At 40.2% G+C, this 11,105-nt stretch overlaps 1 pseudogene; it reads left to right on the forward strand.

Annotated features, from left to right (window-relative positions):
• Positions 1–1,570: 1,570 nt before the first annotated feature.
• Positions 1,571–3,019, forward strand: LOC124985425 (interferon-induced protein with tetratricopeptide repeats 1B-like; annotated as a pseudogene).
• The last annotated feature ends 8,086 nt before the right edge of the window (positions 3,020–11,105 follow it).

Consider the following 11,105-nt stretch of genomic DNA (forward strand, 5'->3'; position numbering starts at 1 on the left):
CCTTTGCCTCCTTGATTGAGTTTATTCCTAAGTACTTTATCTTCTCCACACTATTGTAAATAGGATTGTTTTCTTCATTTCATCTGTTCATTCGCTTTTGTTTAGAAACACAACTGAGTTTTGCATACTGATTTTGTATCCTACCACTGTGCTTAATTTTTTTATTAGTTGTAACAGTTTCCGTGTGTCCTCCTCAGACTCTTGTACATATCAGATTTATGTTGACTAGAAAAGGTGAAAGTTGGAATCCTTACCTTGTTCCAGATCTTAGAGAAAAAGCTTTCAGTGTTTCTTCATTGAGGATGATACTAGCTGTGGGCTTTTCATATGCACCTTTATTGTCTTAAGGAAGTTTCCTTCTGTTTTCCATCTGTTGAGTGCTTCTTATCCGGATAGGTAGGTAAATGTTGTCGATGGGTTTTCTGCACCAGTCGATGCAAAACCTGACTCTTTTTTTCTATCACTCTGCTCACGATAGTTTATGTATTTGATTTTTATGTGTTGAACCACCCCTTTGTATAACATTCACCACTTACCTGACATTCTTGAAATAACAAAATGACAGACATAAAGAACACCTTTTTAGTTATAACGGGCTATGAATTTCTGAGGAATGCAGCAAAAGAGGCCACTGGTATGCCTGTAAGGGTAGATGAGGTGATGTTGTGGTGATGGAGCAGATCTCCATCTGGATCAGTGTGGTGCTTCCAGAGGTTGACTTTCTGAAAGAATGGTAGAACTGTACACACACCTTGTGGTACCCAAATCAGTAGCTTGTGTTGATATTGTACTAGAGTTGTATAAGTTATAATTACTGGGAGAAATTGGGTATAAGATACACTGGATCTTCTCACAACTATCATGATTTTATATTTATTTCCAAGTAAATAGTTAAAAAAAAAAAAAAAAAAAAGCCAAGCTCAAGGTTGTGCTTCTGTAATTCCCAGCTACCCAGGAAGTTATGCCAGGAGGAACCCAGCCTGCGCAAGTTAGCAAGACCTTCTATTAAAATAAACTACAAAGAGCTGGGGATGTAGCTCAGTGGTAAAGAAATTGCCTAGAATGTATGAGGCCTTGCGTTCATTCCTCAGAGAGGACAAAAAGCCTTTGTCAAATAGTATTCTCAATTCAGTAGTCTTCATCAGTTCTATTCACGCACGCTATAGTCCTGAAGTCAAAAATGTTCACTAAAGTTCTCATGTCCACTCAGTGTCTCTTATTTTAACTAATAGTTACATAAGAAATTGTTACATAGCATGTGATATGATGTAAGTGCTTTCCAAAGGTAGGCTTGTTAATGTTCCCAAAGGCCAGTGTGAAAACTCCTATTGTTATCATAATTTTACAAATGGGAATCTAAATAAATGGACTGGTGACTTGCTTACAATGTACCAGAACAACCCTATGAAGTCAAGCAAACTATAATCCCTCTTCATGCACAATGAAATCTAATTACACGTGAAAATTTTTGCACTAAAATTGTACAAGGTGTTTCATTGGGAGTTTTTCTTATGGCTGTTTCCCACCTAACAGATAAAATGTGCTTTTGTTTCACAGTGAGAATACTGATGATCAAGGGATCCAGGACAGGTTGGGACAGTTGAGATGTCACTTCACATGGGGGCTGCTATTTGAAGACAATGAAATGCCAGATTTAGAAAGCAGGGTCTTGGAAGAGATTGAGTTCCTAGACACCAAATACAATGTGGGGATATACAACCTCCTGGCTTATGTGAAGCACCTGAAAGGCCAGGATGAGGAAGCCCTGCAGACCCTGAGAGAAGCTGAAGACTTGATCCAGAGGGAGCACGCAGACCAGGCAGACAGGAGAAGCCTGGTGACCTGGGGCAACTATGCCTGGGTGTATCACCACATGGGCAGATGGGCAGAAGCCCAGGTTTACCTGGACAAGGTGGAGAACACTTGCAAGAAGTTGGCAAGTCCCTCCCGCTACAGGCTGGAGTCTCCTGAGATGGACTGTGAGGAAGGATGGGCCTTGCTGAAGTGTGGAGGACAGTATTACAGCGGGCCAAGGCCTGCTTTGAGAAGGCTCTGGCAGTGGAGCCTGAAAACCCTGAATTCAGCATGGGGTTCGCCATCACCGCCCACCACCTAAGTTACATTAATGAAGATGTAATTTCTCTAGACCCCCTAAGGAAGGCTGTCAGGCTCAACCCAGAAGATACATACATTAAGGTTCTCCTTGCCCTGAAGCTCCAAGATATAGGACAGGAAGCTGAGGGAGAACACTACATTGAGGAAGCTCTGAACAACATGTCCTCCCAGACCTATGTCTTCAATATGCAAGCAAATTTTAACCGCAAAAAAGGCTGTGTGGATAGAGCTATTCAGCTCCTTCAGAAGGCCTTGGAGGCAAGACCCAATTCTGCTTATCTGCATTATCAGAGAGGGCTATGCTACAGGGCAAAACTGTTCAAGTGAAGAATGCTACAAATATGAACCCTAGAAGGAAAGAAAGAGAAAATGTGGACACATTGGTTCAACAAGCTATAAATGAATTTCAAGAGACTCTAAGACTCAGGCCAACATTAGAGATGGCTTATGTTTACCTGGCTGAAATATATGCAGAAATAGGCCAGTACAGAGAGGCAGAGGAGAATTTTCAGAAAGCATTATGCGTGGACAACATTGCTGACCACATGCAGCAAGACATTCATTACCAGCTATGGCCGTTTCCAACAATTTCACATGAGATCTGAAGACAAAGCCATCACCCATTATTTAAAAGGTCTAAAGATAGAAGAAATGTCCTTTGCCAGGGAAAGACTTATAAGTGCCTTAGAAAAACTGGCCAATAGTCGTGTTCGCCGGAATATATGTGTTGTGGAGAGTGTCAGCCTCCTGGGGCTCAGCCACAAATTGAAAGGGGAAGTGAAGGAGGCCCTGCTGTGCTATGAGAGGGCTCTGAGGCTCACTGCTCAGCTGAACGCCATGTTTTGAAGGAAGGGGCACCGTTTCCCCTTTAATCCACTCATAACTCAATAGAACAACAAGCTTTCTACTTGCTGCCTCCAAAAATGTGTAACTGATGAAATAAAAAGTAGATGGAGACGACACATGCTGTCTCTCCTGCCTGCCTGGCCCTGCCTTCTCCTGCTTCCTTGGTGTCGAGGCCAGGAGCATCCATCCTTCCTTGCATCCCTGCACTCGGTGGCCGTGGATGGTTATCCTGTATGAGCACCAAGCAGCTGCTGGACCCACAAGGATCATTTTCCTAATGACTGTGCCCTGGACGTGAACAGCGTCCACCCTCAGTGTAGCTGGTGTCCTGGACAATGGAGAATTCAACAGAAAGGGTTACTTTTTTGTGTGACCAGATAACTTGAGGCACTTTTAAGATCTAAGAGCAAGACAACTACATTTTCTCCTCTAAAATCGTTCTTTTCAGGTCTTTTGGTCACAGCAATGAAAAAACTGACCCACACACGTAGCTGGAAGTTTATTCACCATTACCAAGACTTTTGATGTTTTAGGGAAAGAAAAAAAAAAGACTGTCTGGAATGTGCAAGCTGAAAATAACATAAATAGCCTCATATAGTTTTTAGGTGTTTATTAGGTGGTGTGTGATATGATTTCCTTTTTTCACTTGACCTAAAATATTCATTAAAATTTGCCAAAAACCCACTCTTTAGACTGTATTTTGTAGGCCACATAACAAAAAGATATGTACGAAAGGAAAGTGTGTAAGGGAAGGGAGAGAAGGGGTAAGGCAGGGTAATAGATTCAGTAGATACAAAGTTTGTCATATATATATATGAAAATGTCGTAAAGGAACTGGTTACTTTGTATAATTAATATGCACTAATAAATAATGAAAAGTTTTTATTAAAATTTTTGTGGAGAAACAGAAAACTGTAACTGTAACAGGGCTGCAAATTATGCACAACACACATTGAAAAGATGGCAGCATTAGCTTTCTCCAAGGGTGGAGTTTGGGCACAGTAATGTTGAAGATCATGTACAGACACTTGAACAAGACCACGTGAAATCCTGAAATATTTTACCATCAACTATATATGTTCAGCAAAATGTTATAGATCACAAATTTTTGAGCATATTTGGTTGGTAACTTCAAAAAATATGTATACTCCCTGTTTGGGTGAAAACAGAAAACTGTAGAATCAACTGATGCACCACTACAAGACCTGAGGCAAAGAGAGTCATGCAAATACAAACACTATCAAAGTCTTTAGAAAAGACAGGAGGTGTTCAGTTTTACAAGTCATGGAATTGGATCCCTGAGGCATGAAATTGACCAGTGGACACATACACATACACACTCACATTACATATAAGTAGGTACGTGAGAGCACCTTTTAAAATTCTATTTTCTCTACTTGACAATGTGCATGATAAAACATTTGGATAAAAGTGCAAATACTAATATCCAAAAAGCAAAGTAGAATGAGATAAATGAGCCAAAATATGCATGAGATGGAGGATAAACCCATACAATGAGGCAGGGGTTCCCAGGGAGTTTTAATACACCAAAGCTTCACTCCATCACTTTAAATAAAGATATACTTTATTTAAGAGAGGTGGAGTAGGGGAAAGAAGAGGGAGAGAGAGAAAGAAAGAGAAATTGCTCCTCTCTGTTCACAATCATTCTGGAAGGCTTTTTGTTTGTTTCAAGAGACTCTAAGACTAAGGCCAACATTAGAGATGGCTATGTTCACCTGGCTGAAATGTATGCAGAAATAGGCCAGTACAGAGAGACAGAGGAGAATTTTCAGAAAGCATTACACATGGACAACATTGTTGACCACATACAGCAAGTTTGTTTTGTTTTGTTTTGTTTTGTTACTTTTAGCAATTCTGTGCATTTTAGAAGAGATGACATGAAGAATGAAATTGGTCTCAGAAAAAGAGATATCTATTGAGAGAAAAACATAGAGACATAAGAGGGACTCAGTTAAATAGAAATCCTGAGTACCTGAATTTATAAGATGAGCTTATTACATTCCATTTTAAAATACAAACATAGTGTCAAGTTCATTTTCCTGGTTTTAATACTGTACTTCAGTTATGTAAAATATTGCCATTGTGAGAAATCAGATGAAGGAACAAAGAAACCTTCCTGGCACTTCCTGTGAGTTACCATTGTTTCAAAAGAACCTGAAATGTAAAACATTGACATAAAATTTTGTCAGTACTTGAGTACTTTGCAGTAAGCCATTGTGGTTCAAGGTGGGCAGAGTGGTCCCTTGAAGATACACAAATATGTGTGAAAAATCATCAGACCTTTTATAAAAATGATTTCTGCTGTCAGAGTCCTTTCTTCATGAATGTGATCAGAAGCAATTTAAGAATAATCTCAAAACTGTGAGCATATTTTCATACAGTAGTCAAAACACTGAGTTACATATTTTGAAAAGCAGGCTAAATCTAAGAATATCCTTCTGATCGAATAAATTTAGGTGAGGATAAGATGTGGAGTGACAAAAATGTTCCAAATGTCCAATACCAAATTTTAAATCTTGAGGAGAAATGACTTGAAACCTGACTTACATGATGAACTGAAAACTCTAAGGAAAGTCAAGATGCAAGAAAGCATAAATGGACTGGTGGCTTCGGTGAAGCCTTTACCCTTTGTGATCCTAGCATGGAAACATCCTGTACATTCTCCAAGGATACTGTAATGCTTTCATTTAACTACCATTAATCCAAACAAGTACAGCAACTACTGCAGTATATGTTAATTTGACAGATGCACAAGAATACAGAAAAATCCACTATAGAAAGCAACATGATCTAGGGATTGAATCTGATTCTAACAAGAAATTCGTTATTGTGTGTGTGTGTGTGTGTGTGTGTGTGTGTGTGTGGTAGCTGGGGGTTGCACATGCTAGGCAAGCAAGCACTCTACCACTGAGTGATATTCCCAGCCCTTTAGAAACATTTTTTTTGTTTTTTTTTTTTTGGTCCCACTAGGCTGGCCTCAAACTTGCGATGCTCCTGCTGTAGCCTCTTAAAGAAATGGAATTACAGGCATGTACCCTCACACCCAGGAGACACCAGCATTCAACAGGCAGTCACAGCACCGTTCCCTATTCTACATGGTCTTTAGCACACTCATAAGAGACTTTAGACCACAAGTCATGGCCTTAGAAATGGTAGGGGAATTCTGTGTAGTTCACATTCCCCAATCATCTGCAATTGGATATTTGAGACATTTTAGCAAAAATAGTATCTCTCCATATAATAATAATTATTAGTGTTATGATAAAAATTACAATTACATAATAATAATATATCATTCAGAATTGCCATCCTATGGATCAAGAAGAGAATGTGTTCCTTGTTCACTGTGTTAGCAGAGCAGCAACACAAAGTATGGAAGACACTGGATATTGACCTCAAGGAAGTGGGGACAGGGATTGGATCCCACACCACTGAACAAGACCATTTCAGACATACAATAGACATCAGGGATCCCTGAAGCCCTGATCTGATCCCAGTGCACAGCCAAATCAATTACCTGAGTGTGGGATCCCACTGCACATTAAGACAGGAGTTCGATTGGTCTTGAACAGGGCCTAGTAGGAATTATTGTAAGACTTTCCTGCACATGACTGTAATGTGTAGTGAGGATTTAGATCTGCTTAGCTATTCCAAACACTTTCTTATCAGCCTAGGAAACAGATTCACAGAGGTGAAGTGGCTTCTCATAACTTATCAGTGTCTTGCAGAAATGGTCTTGGTCTTCCAGGAAAGCACTCAGAACCTAGTATTGATGTTTCATTTCTTAAGTTTCATTTTCTCCAGTTCCCATTTTCTGATTATCTGTGCACATGCACACATGCAAATATACAAACATATACACACTTTGCTGTTTCCTTTCCTCTTAATATTTCTCTGTCCCATGTTGTTCAAGGGTCTGTTTATTTCAAAGAGACACTAAGCAAGATGGTCAATAACAAACCAGCCTGAGATGGATCTTCACAGGACCAGAACCAATGACAGATTCAGAGCAAGGACTAGGGAAACATGTCCTCCCTTCTTTACGTGCTATCTAGTGCTTTGGGAAATGGACAGCCCATTTATTCTCTATCCATAAGAATTCTAAATACACTTTACTCTCAAAGAAGAGAGGTTTTCTAATTTACTTATGTTTGGCACTTCCTTACAGCCTGAATATTTGCTGAATACAGGATTAAGCCTGTATCATTAATTCAGCAACTTTTACTTATGCCTAGCCTTCTGATGACCTCAAGGAGGCCTCTGTGGCAGCTTATGGAATTGGTGAGGACTGGAGTGGGAGATGAGCTGGGCTGCAGGTGTTCAGAAGGAACTGTTCCCATCAGGCAGTGTGTTCAGGGAAGGTTTCTAAGAGGAAAACTTCTTGCAGCTGCTCTTTTCCTGCTTCTTGTTTGAAAAGACATAGGAGGTAACTTTTTTAGAGGAAGCATTATTTTTAGTTTGATGACTGAAAAGAATAACAACAGTTAGCTTTGCTTGGCATGCTTCTATGTACCAGGTAGTTTGCAAGTTGATAAGTGTTTAAACTCAAACTCTATGAACTAGGTTGAGGTTGAGTGGGAATTTGAATCATATGAAGGGGTCCATACTGGAGTGGAGGAATACAGGGTTGAGGGTTTTCTAGCTCAGAAATCTTTGTTACTTTCGTGTGTGTGTGTGTGTGTGTGTGTGTGTGTGTGTGTATGAGAGAGAGAGAGAGAGAGAGAGAGAGAGAGAGATTTGAGAGAGAGATTTAGCCTTTTTTGTTTGTGGGGTGCTTTTAATCTTTTTCTCTGGGAATGCTTAATAACTTGAGTCTCTGAAATAAACTAGCAATAAAGACTGTTATGGCTTCCATCTGAAATGTTCCCCTGAATATCATGTTTTGAAGACTTGATCCCCAATGCAGTCATGTTCAAAGGTGGATCTTTCAGGAATTAATTGGATCATGAGGACTCTGACTTCATAAATGGATTAATTCACAGATGAATTCATAATTTGAATGAAATATTGGGAGGTGGTGGAAACTGTAGGAGGCAGGACCTAGTAGGAGGGAGGGGTCTTTGGATGCATACCCTTGGGGACTCTATCTTGGCACATCTCTCTGTCTGTCTCTCTTTCTCTCTCTCTATCTCCTCCTCATGCCCCATCCTGAGTTTCCCATCTGCGATGTGGTGAACTCTTCTCCTCACCATGCATTTCCACCATGATGTATTACCTTACCACAGGCCCAGAAGAAATAGTCAGTCAACCACACACACAAACCTCTTAAGCTGTAAGACACAATACAAGTTTTATTCTCTAAGTTCATTTCCCAGGGATTTCATCATGCTGACAAAAAGCTGACTAAATCTAAAATTGGTGCCAAATAGAGAGGTCATTGTTGTGACTATACTTGACCATGTGGTTCAGAGCCATTGGAATTGGTTTGCAAGAGGAGTTTGAAAGATTGGTGATACAGGCTAGAAACTGCCTAGAAAGTTATAAGCAGAGTTTAATAGACAATTCTGGTATGAACTCAGAAGCCCAGAATGCTGATAAGGATACAGACAGTAAAGACAGTGCTGATGAGTTCCCATATAGGAATGAGGGCACTATTGGTAAATGAACTAGAGGCCACATATGTTACATTATGGCAAAGAACTTGTCTACATTTTGTCCAAGCAATGAGATTTTGTGAGAGTCTGAGTTTAAAGGTGATGAACTAATTAATTTGATGGAGATTATTTCCAGGCAACACAGCATTCAGGTAGGGGCATGTGTATTGCTGACGGCTTTGAATCACATTTACAGTGAGAAAAGAGAGCAGAAGTTAAACAGAAAGATTTGAACAACTTTCAGTTTGACCAGGAAAGCATACGTACAATTGGGGCCAAGGATGTCGATACTGAAGAGATCACTGCCACTAAAGTACTATGCACTCAGTACTATGTGTTTAGTACTATGCACTAGGAATGTCAACATTCCTCCCTTTCGAATGGAAATGTTTACTTGGAGCATGTCTTACCATTGTATGTTGCGAATGTGAAACATGCTTTATTATTTTTATAGAGACTCACAGCTAAGAGTTGCCTTGAGTCTGAGAGGAGACTTGAACTTGGACTTGTCAAAATGCAGAAACCATTAAATCTATGGAGACACTTGGAGATGGACTAAATGTACTTTCCATTATGAAATGGACATGAACTAGGGTGAAATGTTATGATTGGGAAATGAAGTATTCCTTAAAGATGAATGTGATGAAGCTTTGGTTCCCAATGCAGCAATGTAGAGAAGTGCAAATTTGCCCTCCCTGATCATGAGGGCACTGACCTCATCAGTGGATTACTTTATTGAGGAATTCACAGCTGTATGACTATTGGGATTTGGTAGAACTTATAGGAGATAGAACCTATTTAGAAGGAGTGGATCCTTGGGGATGTGTCCTAGGGAGCTGTATCATGTCCCTGCACCCTTCCTCTCTCTCTGCTTCCCTGTTGCCATGAGATAAGCAGTTTTCCTCCACCATACCCCTTCTGCCATGATGTTTTGTTTCACTTCAGGCCCAAAGCAATGGAGCCACCTGACCATGAGCTGAAACCTCTAAAATCATGAGCCAAAGTAAATCTTTCCTCTTTACATTGTTCTTGCAGGTTTTTGAAAAAGTGATGAAAAGTTGATTTAACAAAGAGAGATTACATGGTGGGAAGGGGGATACACAACTATTAATGTGCTCAAATATGAGGACATGCCAAAAAAAGGAGTCTCAAAGACATTGAGGCTTAAGTAACCCACTAAGAGGGAAGAAGAGAAGTGGGGAGAGGGCTGTAGGCAAACTTAGAAACATGGTAAGCAATGATTAAAGAGAATAAATGCATGCAGAAACAGAAATTCACTTGTGAAACATTTTATTTGGAATTTGAATGAGTCTCAGGAACAGATATTATCTCATGGGGAAGTCCATCTGAGTGTGTATATACTCCTTATCATCTCTTCTACCACAAAAAGTGAGACTTCACAATGCTATGGAAAGCAAATGCAGTCACTTTTTGGTTCTGGTCTTAAAGTAGATTGCAGAAAATCTTCTTTCCTGCATTTTTGAGGTGAGAAACAAGGTGTGAGTACTAGGATTCTGAGGCCCCATGTAAGCATCTCACCAAGACAAAGGGCAATCTTCAGTTTGTCAGTTATGTTTTAGTTGGCATTTTTGCTACTATGACCAAAAGACCTGACAAGAACGATTTAAAGGAGGAAAAGTTTTGGGGAGCTGGGGCTCACTGTTTCAGAGGTCTCAATCCATAGATGGCCAACTCCATTGCTCTGTGCCAGAGGTGAGGCAGAACATTAAGGCAAAAGGGCATGAGGAGGAAAGCAACAAAGGATGTGAAAATAAGGATGCAGAGAGATACTAGGCTTAGATCACCACAGACAATATGTACCCCAAAAGCACACCCCCACCCACCCACCTCCTCTAGCCTCACCCTACCTGCCTACAGTTATTCCCCAAGTTAATCGATTCAAGTGGATTCATGCACTGATTAGGTTAAGGCTCTCCTAACCCAATCACTTCACATCTAAACTTTCTTGCATTACCTCTCATATGAGCTTTTGGGGGACACCTCATATCTAAGCCATAACACATTTTCTCAGTCCCAACACCTTTATTCCTAAACAAGTCTATCATTTATTTCTGTCAACCTGACACACATATAACAACCTGAATGCTTTTTACTTCCTTAGGAGGCCTTCATTATATGCTATACCAGACACCTCTGCACCAAGAAGGCTGAGGGAAAGCAGAACTGCCTCCCTCAATTCTCTTTTTTTCTGTGCCATTCAAATTCCAGACACCAACTCCCATGAAAATCCACAATGGGCTGCTGCTCCTTGGTAGGGTGTGAGGCAGATGTATTTCCAAATGTTGGCTAGTCCCTGTGTTTCTGCAGCACAATCAGGACCCATGGTCCAGCTATACCATCAGTAACATGCTTTTGACAATAAGCACTCAACCGAAAAACAAATAAAATGCGGCACTTGATCCTTGCACCATGGTTCTTGACCAAACAACTATGAGGAAAAAACAAAAAGCAAAAAACAACTTCAGAAATTTTCATCTTTTATCTCATATTCCCTTTATCCCAGCTCAA

Source organism: Sciurus carolinensis, chromosome 5 (assembly GCF_902686445.1).
Source record: "Sciurus carolinensis chromosome 5, mSciCar1.2, whole genome shotgun sequence".
NCBI lineage: Eukaryota > Metazoa > Chordata > Mammalia > Rodentia > Sciuridae > Sciurus > Sciurus carolinensis.